Source organism: Limanda limanda, chromosome 8 (genome assembly GCF_963576545.1).
Source record: "Limanda limanda chromosome 8, fLimLim1.1, whole genome shotgun sequence".
NCBI lineage: Eukaryota > Metazoa > Chordata > Actinopteri > Pleuronectiformes > Pleuronectidae > Limanda > Limanda limanda.
The window spans coordinates 29,882,369-29,896,583 of NC_083643.1; the positions used below are offsets into that span (position 1 = coordinate 29,882,369).

Sequence of the window (14,215 nt, forward strand, 5' to 3'; positions counted from 1 at the left end):
TTTTCGGGGTAAATAACTTGCTGAAGTCGACACGACGCTTTTCCCTGGAGGAGAAGATGAGTGCGTTGGTAAGCAGAGCCGCGGGCCCGGTGTGGACGAGTCGAGGCGGAGAAGACGGATGCAAAGTCCCTGAGTTAAGGTGAGAGCTAAGCTAAAAGGAGCCGCCATTGCTAGCTACCAAGCTAACTCGTTCATCTGAAAAGCATGCCAGCAACTTTGGGATAGCGAGAAAGTTGCTAAAATACGAATACAGCATCGAGTGCTGGAGCAGATCTAGTGCATGTGTAAATATGTATGAATTACTTAGATGTAACAGTTTGTTCTCGTTAAGTTTTCTCATCAACGTGACTTTTCTGTATGTTTTCACAGCCTCAGCCCCCCCCCCCCCCCCCCCACACACACACACAAACAAAGAGGCGTTAGGCTGAGACGCTGAAAGTCCGGATTTAAAGTGCAGAAAATTAAGCCATTGAATGTAAGTAACTGTTCATGAATTGTTTTGGTGTTTTTTTGCTGTGGGTCTTCCAACGGTGATGCAGTGCGGCTATTTCCGTTTATTAATAATAAACTCATGTTACTCTCGTTGTTTTCCAGCTGCCTGTCCATGACGTACAAAGACACACTATGAGCCAGTATGATCCGACCAGACCTTACATCAGCATTGAGGAGTTGTCGGAGAAGAAAGAGGGTAAGGTTATATTCATTAAATAATTTTCCATTTAGATGTAAAGGTGTATGTTGTCATTGAACTGTGCTAATTTTACTGAATGTGTTTACAGCTGATTGAAGCGGGACAAATGACATGGATCCACACTTCATATAAGACTGGAAGCTACACTGATCTCACAGCTACACACCACAGACGTCTACACACTGGAGAAGATTCAGACAGAGTCCCACAAAGAAGTCATGACCCAGAGGCTGCAGAGAAACATTTCAAGCCTCATCTGAGTTTTTGTACAATATTTTTGCTGTATGTAAATAAAGCTTTCACTCCACATATACCTTGTTCACATTTGTTCCCTGTACAATGTGTTCACCTGTAACATCAAGCATCACATGAATGTTTAGTTTTAATTAACTGCAGTGCTTTTGGTAAAGGCTTACTTATAAATAATAATAAATATTAATATATACATTTTTATTATTAATATTGTGTGGGAGGGGCTTACCCCACGTGCGGAATGCTGTGACCCCACGTGTGCACTGCAATGACCCATAAGGTGACCAATAGCAACACTTCTACCAGCCAATCACGAGTGACATTAGTTTCAAGGGTCTGTGGTTTCCTCCAATGGTGAGTAGAGAGAGGTTCTTGCCAGCGGCTGGACTCCGATTCATATGCTAATTAGATCATACGTCGCGATCGGTCCGCGAGGCTCAACGAGCCCCCCCGCGGCTCTCTCCTTTGTTCTCCAAATCCCCCTTAAGGTCCGCAAACGCCGATAGACCCACCTTGTCTTCACTGGCGAACGCCGAGGTAACATCATGGAAACAGTTGGTTACAGCAGGGGATTAGGCCTGTCAGTAGAGGTTCACTGTGACAATAATACTGCTTTTCGTCTAGTGTTTGTTCTCCATATCCCCCTTAAGGTCCGCAAACGCCGATAGACCCACCTTATCTTCCCTGGCGAACGCCGAGGTAACATCATGGAAACAGTTGGTTACAGCAGGGGATTAGGCCTGTCCGAAGAGGTTCACTGTGACAATAATACTGCTTTTCGTCTAGTGTCATTGCCATCGATTTCACTGTATTGGATAAGGCCAGTGATGGAAGAGAGAATGTGCTGGTGATGGATGTGTTTTCAAAGTTTTCCCAAGCATTCCCGACACCAGACCAGCGGGCCAGTACAGTAGCCCGTGTGTTGACTGAGAAGTGGTTCTACATCTATGGCGTACCCAAACGCATCCACAGTGATCAAGGAAAGTGTTTTGAAGGGGATCTTCTGAAAAGACTGTCAACTGTATGGAATTGAGAAAAGTAGAACCACACCTTACTACCCCGAGGGCAATGGACAGTGTGAAAGATTTAATCGAACATTACATGACTTGTTGCGCACCCTCCCCAACGAAAAGAAGAAAAAATGGCCAAAATACCTACCTCAGGTTCTTTATGCATATAATACCACAGACCACCAATCAACTGGTTATTCACCATATGAGCTTATGTTTGGCCAGAAGGCACAACTTCCTGTGGATTTCCTGTTGGGCGCATCACAGGAGGAACCCACGTCTAGGTCGGCAGAGGATTGGATGGATGAACATCAAAATCATCTGAGTTCAGTCTATCTTCATGTTAAGGAACGACTCCAGCAGGCCAAAGGAACAGACAATATCAGCCAAACGCAACTTCTCTTATCGCTCCTGGAACCCTGGTCTACAGGAAAAGTCACCCCATAGGACGCCACAAAATTCAGGATGCCTGGGATCCAGCCGTGTATGTGGTTGTGAAAAACATGGATAAAGAAGGAAGGGTATATAAAATATGCCCCAAAGATGGTGCTGGCCCAGAAAAGAATCTTAACAGGTCAGAACTGAGGGTTTTACCGACTGCCATCATCAATAGGCCCATGACCCAAACCAACCGGTACCCGATCCAGGCCTGGTCGATGATTCACCGGATTCTAATGAAGAGGACGAAGACAGTGACTCAGATGGAGTCTTAATCACCATGGCCCCCGAGTGGTGCAGAGTTCAGGCCCCCTCCCTCACTCCCCTTGAGCTAAATGGTCAAACCATGGGCACAGAATTACATAGCTCTGGCACCCCACTATCCAGTTCAGATCACAACCCAGAAAATAGCCTAAACCCTGTTAATATAGTAGCAACAGGGCAGCTAAACTTATCACAAAGTAGGCCGAAAAGGAACACAGCTGGGCATCATCCTAACCCTTTTAACCTTCCTAGGTCAGTAAATGAAACCGTGGATACCTCCGTTAGAACCGTGCAGGTGAGCCATGCAGCTAATCATCACGTTGTTGAGACAGTGTTTAGACCCTGGTTGTAATTTGTCACTGGGTCGGTGACCTTTCAAAATTGGGGTCATTGTAACGGAGTTAATTCATGTTGACGTGTTAATTTACCTGACGGGAAGGCGGAGTCTATTTAGGGACGCCGCGCGCTCCCCCTCTCCCTCTCTCTCCACTGCCGGTCCTGAGTGTGTGTGAGTAACTGCAGCGTGTGCGCAACAGGTGCAGATCCGAATTGTTTGTGGCGTGCAGCCGTGTCTGTGTGCGTGTCTGTGTGACGGTGTCGGCGACGACGTGGATCCACGCGGTCCCTCCTTTATTTTAAAGAATTAAAGGTACAATATAATGATGTGTTTTGTTTGTTACTGTTTTTAAACATTTAGATTACCTTGTTTATATTGTGTGACCTAACTACATGTTTGTTTTATAGGGCTGCTTCAGCAGAAAAGTTACGGTCACTGTTTTTGTCCCTACTTTATATTAATTTAGATTATTTGGCCTTGTTTAATTTCAGTTTTCTTTCTGGTTATTTGGTTTGATTATTGGTTTCTTTGTTTTACTTTATTTTCTTTCTGGTAATTTGGTTTGATTATTGGTTTCTTTGTTTTTGTCAGGCCTGGACTGGAATGAGGACTCAGAAGCAGAGAATATCACGTACCAGCACACTTTATTGATTTCAGAACCTCAATGCAGAGTGACAAACAAGAAGGCTATGAAAATCTCACTAACTATATCTATATAATAATATAATACTTGGCAAGCAATAACTGGGGAAAAAGAACTTCCTAATAAATACAAAACATACACTAGAAAAAGAAAAAGCTTTTAAACATAAACCACTCCCGAAGGAGGACAAACAAATGGCAAGAGCAAGAAATCAAAAGCGCTCCCGAAGAAGGAAAACCAAACTACTAATAAATGGGGCAAAAGAAAAGGCTCACCTAAACAGGAGGCTCAACAAACTAACTAAATCTCTCTTAACATAAATCGCTCCAAAAGGGAGGAAGAAAAACAGTTTACAAACAACACAAAACAAAGCTAAACTGGAAAACTTTAACAAACAAAAAATCACTCTCAAGGAGGAAACAGAAAACAAATTACGTGGCGTAGCAAGAAACTCTTTGGCAAAAAACGACAATGACTGTGGGTAAGGCTTAGGTGCACGAACAAGAACGAAGCACTTCGGCACAAGACAAAGGGGAGACGCAGACTATAAGCACATGAGGGTGAAGGGAACAGGTGGAAACAATCAGAGACAATCAGACCGGTGACACATGAGGAAGGGCAAGTGACCTGAAACGAGAGGAGAGTTAGGATTTCAAAATAAAACAGGAAGTTACGAGACAAAAACCCCAAGACAAGACAAACCTCACCGCGGTGTGACAGTTTTATTCTATTTTATTTTATTTTATGGCAATGTGCAATATTTATGGTTGACTGGGACTGTGTGTAAGGACTGGAAATACAGTGAGTTATTGGCTCCATCAATTAGAGACCCTCTTTTGTCTTTTTGTTTGATTATATCGCTTGCAGTGTGTTTTAAAGTTTGCTGTGTTTGTTTTGATGCATGATGTTTTAGCGTTTTATAATTGGGTCTGGAGCCTTTAATTTCTCTCTTTATTATCTGTTATTTATATCAAGTCCAGGCCAGTCTTTCAACCTTTGCACATGTCAATGTCTTTTAAATAATTTGCAGCTATTAAATAAATTGTATATTTCTGAAATCTCAGCCTCCCGTCCTGGTTATTCTGGATAGATGTGGTGAACCAAATTGACATTTAACGGTCACCTGTAAACCATTTAAAATCATTACAATAATAAAAATCATCATCATTATTCTTCCTGTTATCCAAACTAATCCTTTAAAGAAGGAATCTACCCAAAACCCAGTCATTGATTGCACTCCCCCAAAAGGTTTCCATCCATGGTCTTTGTGCAGTTCCTAAATTCCCCTTTACGTATCTGCTACAACATCATGTAATGCAGAGGAAGCATCTGAGACATAGGTGCCACATTCAGAGCCTCCCTTTGAGGCTAGAATCAGACCGCCATATATCGGATATAATTCAATTCCTCCTCCTTAGTGCGATATGTGCCATACAAAGGTATTATTAATACACTTATGATTCTTGAACTTAGACAATAATCAACGCGTAGACTATCACCTCCTTAACTGAAAGATCAGAAATTATGCATTTCCCCTGCCTTGCATTGATGAGATCTTGGATGCACTCTATGGGGAGTGCTGGTTTTCCACAATCGACCTGGCCAGTGGTTACAACCAGGTTCCTATGGCAGAATAGGACAAGCCCAAAACTGCATTCTGTACACCATTTGGCCTTTTTGAGTTCAATTGCATGCCTTTTGGCTTGTGTAATGCCCCAAGCACTTTCAAGCGTCTGATGCAGAGGATGTTTGGTAATGAGCAGGGTCAGTCCTTTGAACCTTATCTTGATGATATTATTGTCTTCTCCTCTTCTGTTGAACAACGTCTGCAGAGGCTGGAAATAGTACCTGGTCGCCTCCAAATGGAAGGCCTAAAAGCAAAGCTCGGAAAGTGTTTGTTATTTCGACGGGAGGTTGGTTACTTTGGACATGTCATCACAAGCCAGGGAGTCTCCACAGACCCCAAGAAAATCGAGGCTGTTCTGATATACTGTTGCATATCAGAACACCCATACAGTTCCGATATGCTGTTGTATATCGGATCTGCGCTCCTTTTTGGGTATCGCCAGCAATTACCATTGTTTTGTAGAGGGTTTTGCAAAGCTGGCTGTCCCTTTGCATAAGCTGGTGGCCGTGCTGGCAGGTACCAAGTCAAAGAAGGGGCCAGGCCAGACTTTGGGTGCTGTGTGGACACCCCAGTGTGAGATGAGCTTTGAGGCCTAGAAGTCAAAGTTCATCTCGTCCCCGGCCAGCAATGTCTTCAGACATAAAGTATTGGGTCCAAGAGTGCTGTCAAATCGCTAAGGACTCGGGGCACGTGCCACATAGCTTCATGGGCCACCTGCCTGCCTCCCGACCCAATGAGATCGTGGCCATCTGTTCCACGCTGTTGGAACCTTCCCGGAACGGGTTCGAAAAATGCCCTGGTAATGACACTTTAGTAAATTTACCGTAGCTGTACCTACACAAGATCAACATCCTCCACTGTGGCTCAGGTCTTGGTTCATGAGTGCTTTTATAAGTTGGTGTTCCAGGCCGCCTTCACTCGGACCAAGGAAGGAACTTTGAGAGTTTTTTGATTCACTTGCTCTGCTCTTTGTACAGTGTCACAAAAACCTGTACTGCCCCATACCACCCTGCGGGTAACGGTCAATAGGAGTGGTTTAATTGAACTCTTCATAACCTCCTTCGTACCCTGCCAGTATCACAGAAACGGGATTGGGCCTCCTGTCTTTCCCAGGTGCTGTTCTGTTACAACACTACAACTCATCAGGGCACTGCCGAGTCGCCCTTCTTTCTAATGTTTGGACAGGAACCTCGGCTTCCTGTGGCCTTCCTCCTGGGTCAAGTTCAGGATCCAGTACCTGGCGAGGTGCAAGACTGGGTGGTTGAACACCAAGCTCGACCAAGCTTTTGAGGGTGCTTGTGAGCGGTTGACATGGCAGTTTTTTAATACTAGAAAATAGTTTTTTATCATCTAACCATCTAGCTCACATTTCAGTGGTCGAGCAGCTCTCCTAAATAGGGCCACCTCTCGATCCCACTGTTAAGCATGTCCTACCACTTTCCCCGGTGGGATGAGGCAAAGCATCTATTCTTAAAACTGAGTTTGTAGCACCAGTGTACCAAAAATGTTACAAGATGGTTAGAAATCATCAGAGTTAATTATGGGACCTTCTTATATCCTTCAATGTTAACATACATTATGAACTTTAGAAGGGTGCTTGTGCAGGTATTCTAGCTCTCGACAGTGTTGCCAACTCCTCAGCAAGGAAAGTAACTATTGGCTGTCCTAAAAGTTGCTAAAAGTCGCTAAATGACATCATTGTCTAATTTGCCTAATTGTAGGACATACAAAAAGGGAGAAAAAAACCACCCTTAATATGTTAGAACTACAAACAAGCTTTATTCTACAGAAGCGTATTGCATTCACTTGAAAAACAAAATTCTGTTTTTTTTGAGATACTTATCTCGGAAATTCCAAGATAGGTTCTCAATAAAATAAAAAACAGAAGTGAATGCAATACGCTTCCGTATTTTTCTGTTGATTCTTGTTTTTTATATTTTTTATCTTGGCATTGAAAAAGGCCATCACTTCTCAAAATAACTTCATGACTTTAATGCTGTGTCCCACATACATAAATCAATTTTGTCCTGTAATGTTAAATGTTAGAATATCAAATTTAATCAAAAGGCTGTTGATTGGGGTGGAATTGCTAGCTCTACGTCCAACCCTCCTCCTTAATCCGGGCTTGGGACCGGCAAAATTATCCGAAAGAGAGACTGGCAGAGCAATTTTTATTTTATTTTTTTCTTAAATTTGGTTCAGTTTCATCACGTTCCACCCTAGAGGTGTGGAAATGTCTTGATTCTTAGATGCATCACGATGTGGACTCTGCATCGATGAAGAGACTGAACTCAATGACTCATGTTTTCCACTGACAGTGAAGATACATTGACACTTACATCTCGCTCTGTGACGCCGGCTTCACACCGGACGCGTTAGCGTCGCATAAACGCTAGGCTGTCACACCGGACGCGTAAGCGTCGCGTAGATCCCTAGCACGCCGGGGCCAGGCTGCACACCGGACAGGCTGAACTCCGCGGCGGTCATCCTGCGATTCCTCTCCGTGATCACACATACAGCTGATATTTGTCATTAACTGAAACGGTGTCCCAGCATTTGTCCTTTTTAATGTTGTCTTTAAACAACACGGCCGAGGATCGTACAGCTCACTGTACTACTTCTCCACTTCAATTATTAATTTAATGTCATCCATCTTCAAGAACTTCTCCGCTGTTTGCTCCGTTCAATGTCGGGTGTCGAGGGTAAATTACGTATTCTCCACTCAAGCCTATGTGGAGAGTTCGTAGACACACACACACACACACACACACACACACACACACACACACACACACCCTCACTCTTTCTATCTTTATGACTGCTTGTGTGTCTGTATGGAGGGGCAGAGGGGGACATTTAATAATGTGATTGGTAAAATTGGTAAAATTAAAACTCCAGGACAACAGAACGGGAATACAAACTATGTGATGCATATTTTATAATTTATATCATATAAAATATGTCCCCAATATCGTTTAAAATCATTTTTCACTGCGTTTCCCTGAGCGTTACGCTCGCGTCAAGCGCAAAAAATAGACTCGACGCCGAAATGATCGCTGCACGACGCGAGGCAGTTTTGGTGCAGCGCTGCACTTCAGCGTCCGGTGTGGCCGGCACAAGGGATTAACATGGGAGTGGATGGGAGCCAGCTGTTATTTAAGGCTTGGCGGTGCGCTTACGCGACGCCTACGCGACGCTAACGTGTCCGGTGTGTGGCTGGCCTGAGCCAGGGCAGGATCAGCTGCGGCTTTGCGCAATTCATTTGCAGTCTGGAGGACGCGTAGCGTGGCTCTCCTCTCTGCCCTGACTGCAGCTGGGCCTGCTGCGCAAGGCTACTGGGAGACGGACCACCTGTGAGTGCTTTGGGACGGCAGAGGGGCTCACGGCAGCACCTGCTGCTCGTTGAGGACAGTAACTGCAGAACGATACGTGCTTTCACATCAGTCAGTCTCCGAAACACCAGAAAGTCTCCAATAACACCAGAAAAAGTCGCTAGTTTTGTTTCTAGTAGCTTTTGACAAAAAAAGTCGCCATGAGGATTCGGAAAGTCGCCAGATTTAGCGACAAAATCGGCAAGTTTGCAACACTGGCTCATAATTGTGTGTGGGTGGGTGTAGGGTTCATTACCTGTGTTCCTGAGGAAGGGTGATACATCTCTGGGGTCCGGCCCTCCCTGCTCCTATCTCAGTCAGACTTATGGGAGGTTAGCCCCTCACTCTCCTGCTCTGGACATTCTGCTTGCCAATGCTCTCACATTTGTGACACAGGGATCATAACCACCAGGGGTCGATTTGAATTTACCTCTGCCATGTCATGTGATGATTATTTCTAGATTTGTAAATGCAATCTTATAAAAACTGAATATTGTATACATAATAAGGCATGGATTTAGCATTAAGAAACGATAGATTTTTAAAGATTTTCCTCTATGATTGAACAGGGATTTAAAGTTTGTTTGAATTTATTACAGTACGTGCTCATTTATAGGGAAAAAAGCTGTGAGGTTAATTTTTCATGACAATAATGCGTGACAAACTTATTTTTAAGAGATGCCACGACTTCTGCCTCTTCTGTGTTGGCATCAGGCAAGTTTTGGGGTCATGTTTGCACATGAGTTAACCATGGACAGCTGTATGTCTTCCAGCTCCTTCTGCCTGCCCTGTTTCCTTTGCTCATCTTTGCTGAGCAACTCATACTCAGCGTGCTCAGCATGCTGCAGGATATCTGGGCAGGATATGATGTCTGTAAGGGTCTGCCCCCCCTCTGCAACAGGGAGGTACAGGACGGACCTGCACCCACTTTTCTTCTCCACCCTTGACAAAGATTCAACTCGGCCTCAGGATCTGGCACAGTCGCCAACCCCGCAACAGCGGAAAAAACAGTGGTGATCCCAGCAGAACCAGCCGATTGACCCCACACAGATGCAGCGGCCCAGTGCTTTTCTCCCGGTCAGCCCCAGCGGCCCCCACTGCCCGTCAACCGTGTGGACCCGAAACCCGTTTGTGACCCGCGTCTTAACACCGAAAACACCTCATGGTCCCAGACCTCGCGTACACAATATAAAACTGTTCCTCAATTCGAACACGGAAGGACACGTCCAGTGTCTAAGACGGAGAGTCTAGAAACATGAAGACTTGTATCCTTTAGAGACAGCTTCATGTCTTTACATCTCAGACCAACCGAGCGGAAACCACTTGCAAACTTCCCGAAGTCCCTCAGCTCTCGCTCCAGAGCTATATTGGGGATGAATGGAGGGACTGAGGACAGTGATCCGGGTAAAGGCAACTGCCAGCAGGGACACCTGAACTCCTCCTCCTCTATGGTTAACCCACTTTCAATGAGCGGAATTACATTCCACAGTTCTGGGGCCTCATTTATAACCGTTGCGTACGCACAAAACGGGCCTGAAACGTGCGTACGCCACTTCTCACGCCAACGTTGGGATTTATAAAAACAAACTTGACGGGAAAATGTGCGTATTTCTACGCAAACTTAGACCCTCCCGTACGAGCGTTTTGGGGAGACGGGAAAACGGCGACACAGACGTGAGGTGGTGAACTGCAGCAGATTATTGATCCAATTCATCATTTACATTAAAACCAACAGTTTTTCTCACATGACGTATCTGCTCCACACGAGCCTTTTAATTAAAAAAATATAAAACAACTTTAAGCAATTTAGGTTCAGATTCGATTTAACAGCCGAGTCATTAATAGGTTTTAATAATATCTTCTAACACTGTGCGTGTATCATCAGATCACTGCAGTGAACGGGACTGAGCCAGAGAGCGCACAGAGCGCACTGGAGATTACTTATAAGAAATGAGGAAACTTTCCAAATAATCTCCCAGAGGAGATGATGGATCCACTGATGTGAGGGAATCGGTCCGATGCTTTAAATAAATAAATACTGCCGTGACACCGGAGCGGGGATCTGCTCGATGTGTGCATGTGAATGGAAGAACGAGGAGGAAGCGAGGCTTCAGCGATCTCTGATCTCACACTGTGTGTTATCCACAGCAGCAGCGGCAGAGTATCAGTGTATTTTCTTTATTAGTGACATCACTGCTGTCCCATAAAGTCGCTCTTCACCTCCACCTCACTAACAAACACCTCGATGTCAGTGTCAGAAAGTTTCACTTCCTCTTCACATCGCTTGATGCCGTGACTCCGTCAGGACTCACGGTGGAAACCCATTGGTCAGCAGCATCATTTAATATTCACGCTGTGCTTTGCGTTGACCATTTATGGTTGAAAGTGGGCGTGTGGAGGGCGGATTTGGAGGCAGATCCACGTACGAACGTTTCCAAGTGGACTGTGATTTTTAAAGCGAACATTGCGTTCAGGTGTACGTGCGCACGGTTTTATAAATCGGAATTATCTTTGGTGTACGCCATTTCCGGATTTTGTACGTACGTACACTTTTAGTGTGAATCCTACGCACTCTTTTATAAATGAGGCCCCTGATCTTTAAAGAAAATCCCTAGAGCTTTATTCATCGAGAAGCATAACGCCAGGTTCACACCGGACGCGGAAGCGCAGCACTAATCCCTAGCGCGCAGGCGCTTGGTTGTTCCCACCAGTCGCTGAAGTGCAGCGCAAATAATATCACATTCTTTTGCTGTTATCTGCCTGCAGTAAAAACGGCATTTAATCATTTTTTTCAAACATATACTTACTTGTTGCTCCAACATTAACTGCAACAGCGTCCCAACATTTATCTTTTTTAGTGTTGTCTTTATACAACATGTGCTGAGGATCATACAACTCACTGTACTTCTCCACTTCAATTATTAATTTAATGTCATCCATCTTCAAGAACTTCTCCGCTGATTGCTCTGTTCAATGTCAGGTGTAGAGGGTAAATTACGTATTCTCCACTCAAGCCTATGTGGAGAATACATAACCGCCCCCCCCCCCCCCCCCCCTCTCTCCTTTTATCTATATGACTGCTTGTGTGGCTGTAGTGGATGGGCAGGGGGGGACATTTAATAATGTGATTGGTAAAATTGGTAAAATTAAAACTCCAGGACAACAGAAGGGGAATACAAAGTATGGGATGTGTTTTTCCATGTGCGATACGCTTGCGGCGAGCGGAAAAATAGACTCGACGCCGAAATGATCGCTGCACGGCGCAAGGCACCCTTGGCGCAGAGCGGCGCTTCACCAGTTGGCTCTCCTAACCAGTTTATTTAGTCTTTTCCTGTCCCTCTGACAATTTAAGTATTAATGACAAAACGGGAACCAACAGTATAGAGACATGACAAAGGACAACAAAGGACAAAGTGCCCCCCTCCCAAAAAAAAAAAGGTCAGTGTTCAAGGTCAATACAAACAACTACATTAAGTCATTGAGTATTTGGTGTAAGAGATGTACCAATATGGTTTAGATATGGCTGCAAAATTTTCAAAAAGGTGTTATATCATTTTCTGAGACAATAAGTGATTTTTTCCAGGGGATGCAACTATTCATCTTAACAGACCACCTGTCAATAAGAAGAGGGGAGTCAGATTTCCATGACACTGCAATGCACTTCTTAGCCACACATAGAGAAACTTCAATGAATTTGAGTTGTGCATTGGTTAGAGAACGGCGAATACTTGTTAAGTTCCCCAATAAACAAAGTTCAGGGTCCACTGGAACATTTACTCCCGTGATCCTGGTTAAAGTGGAGCAGATATCATGCCAGAAAGGCCTAACTTTCATACACAGCCAGGTACAATGCAAAAAGGAACCAACTTCAGTATCACATCTAGAGCACATTTCTGACAGGTTAGATTTGAATGAGTGTAATATTTCTGGGGTAAGATATAATTGATGTAGAATATTATAGTTGATCAATCTGTAGCGGGCATTGATAATAGTTGACAAGCTGTTTTGACATAGTTCTGTCCAAAATTGTTCGTCAATTGTAACATTGAGATCTGACTCCAGCTTCATTCTAGACTTATGCACACCTGGTTTTGGGCCTTCATTCAACAATAGGCGATACATTTTAGAAATAAATGTATGTGTGTTTCCATCACAAAGAAATCTTTCAACATCATTTATAGCAGGCAGAGTCATTTCAGGACCCAAATTAGCCCTCAGAAAGGATCTTAATTGGAGATAACAGAAAAAGGTTTGATTGGACAAGTTATATTTCCTCTTCAGGTCTTCAAATGTCATGAAAAGTATTTTGTCGAAGCAATCTTCCAAGTGTTGGATTCCCTTATGTTGCCATCTGTCCAGAATCTTATTATCAAGAGTCATGGGTATAAGTTCGTTTTGCTTTAAAGGTGTTTTAGGTGACAGCCCCACCTTCAATCCAAGACTTTTGTGAACCTCATACCACATTTTTATCAGATGCCTCAATATAGGGTTATCTGTCCTGTTGTTTACAGTTCTAGAATTGTGCTTATAAATGAAGTCACTGCGGACCTTTTCATTCAGGGGGTGCAATCCGATTTGTGTCCAAGAAGGGGGCGCCACTGCCCTCAAAAAAGGATGAGATGAACCTCAGTGGCTGTGGATTCAACCATTTTATTGTCACCATTTTCCTAGCAGTCATCAAGAATATATGTTATCAGGGTCTTTTAAATACAGAATAACATCATCTGCCAGCAAATTAATTTTATGAACTGCCTGACCCACCTGAAAGCCTTTTATATCAGGATCTTGTCTAATTGCTTCAGCTAAAGGCTCAATTGCTAAGACAAAAAGTGCTGGAGACAAAGGGCATCCCTGTCGACTTGATCTGCTTAAAGGGAATGTAGATGAAATCTGTCCATTGGTGCTGATTTTTGCCTGGGGTTTATGATATAGAGTTTGAACCCAACTAATAAATAATTGACCGAACCCAAACTTGGCCAACACTTTAAATAAGTATGGCCATTCTAGCCTATCAAAGGCCTTCTCAGCATCTAAAGCAGGGGTGTCCAAACTTTTTGTCCCGAGGGCCACATACAGAAAAAAATACCAAGGACTGGGCCACTCACACCGCCACGCCCCCCTGCCCTGGAGTGGACTGTTGACAGTCGCGTCGCTCAGGGCGGGGGGGCGTGGCAGCGTGGCGTTCTGAGGTACAGCTAGCAAGTCAGCAAAGCAATTCACCGCCAGACCACTAGGTGGAGTAACGTTTTTTGTCGAAGACAACCTTAGAGACACCTTCTTTGAGTGTGGCAGTCTTTGTCGACTGTTTATTACTTGTCCCTGATCTTTCTACACAGCTTCGTACACTCGTCAACCTGCAAACCGACGTCAGCCGAGATCTCCTTCCAAGAATTGCAGGTCATCTGCGTGTCCTTGTATTTAGTCAGTGACGGGTTATACAAGTGGTCATACTTTCAGATCTCTTCTGCCAAGTGCTCTTCTATTTGGTCCATATCCGTTCTTCTAAATCTTCCTTGGTTTCTGCCGGTATTATGGGGCATGAAACCCGAAATATGACTCTGGAAAGGATGTAGTTAGCGGAC

The 14,215-nt window shown here is 44.2% G+C and overlaps 1 long non-coding RNA gene across 1 annotated transcript; it reads left to right on the forward strand.

Moving 5' to 3' along the window:
* Positions 1-385: 385 nt before the first annotated feature.
* On the forward strand, positions 386-812 carry LOC133009589 (uncharacterized). Its single transcript, XR_009680550.1, has 3 exons — positions 386-475; positions 595-688; positions 780-812. It is a non-coding gene; the product is annotated as an uncharacterized LOC133009589 (long non-coding RNA).
* Positions 813-14,215: the final 13,403 nt, after the last annotated feature.